The sequence below is a fragment of the Phaethon lepturus genome, unplaced genomic scaffold (assembly GCF_000687285.1).
Source record: "Phaethon lepturus isolate BGI_N335 unplaced genomic scaffold, ASM68728v1 scaffold28864, whole genome shotgun sequence".
NCBI lineage: Eukaryota > Metazoa > Chordata > Aves > Phaethontiformes > Phaethontidae > Phaethon > Phaethon lepturus.
Window position 1 is genome coordinate 8,154 of NW_010535967.1, and position 991 is coordinate 9,144.

The window sequence follows — 991 nt, forward strand, 5'->3', positions numbered from 1 at the left end:
CCAAGCAGGGCCACCTACAGCCAGCTGCCCAGGACCGTGGCTTCTGAATATCTCCAAGGTGGGAGACTCCACAACTTCCCCAGGTAACCTGTGTCAGTGCTTCGTCATCCCCACGGTGAAAAAGTGTTTCCTGATGTTCAGAGGGAACCTCCTGTGTTTCTGTTTGTGCCTGTTGCCTCTTGTCCCATCACTGGGCACCACTGAAAACAGCCTGGCTCCATTTGCTTTACGCTCTCCCTTTGGATATTTATAAGCATTGATAAGACCCCCCTCTCCCCGGCTCAAGCCTTTTCTTCTATAGGCTGAACAGTCCCAGCTCTCCCAGCCTTTCCTCACAGCAGAGTTGCTCCAGTCCCTTCACCATCTTAGTGGCCCTTTGCTAGACACTCTCCAGTATGCCTCTGCCTCTCTCACACTGGGGAGTCCACAACTGGGCACAGTATTCCAGGTGTGGCCTCATCAGTGCTGAGTAAAGGGGAAAGCGAATCCATACAGTACTAGAGAACTGACCTAACCTGTTTACCATTCAATCAACTCTTTCACTTGCAAACCTGAAATGCTGTTAAGTGAAAATTAACTTGTGAGTAAACCAGCAAACTTATTTGCTGCTTGCTTACCTCAGTCAGCCTTTCTGTTAGTGTTTATATGGGGTATCTTAGAACAGGAACTCAGTTTCCTCTTAGTTTTTCCATGGATGCTACTGCAAATAAGCACATAATGACAGTGTTAAGAGAAAGGGTGTGCACAGCCATTTCCAGGGAGATGACAGCCTCCTTTGCTTCCTTTTTATAGGCACAAACAGCAAGGCATTTATTCCTGGAGGAGCTGTGGACTATCAAAGTCCTCAGCTCCGTAATTCATGCTGCAGTAAACAAGATCCCTTTTTAGTGAGGTAGGCTTTCACCTACAGCAGAACTGCAGCAGCCCAAACCCATCTGTGGGGCAAGGGTCCAAGAACAGCACAAAGCACAAAAGGTAAAGGGGACTAAAT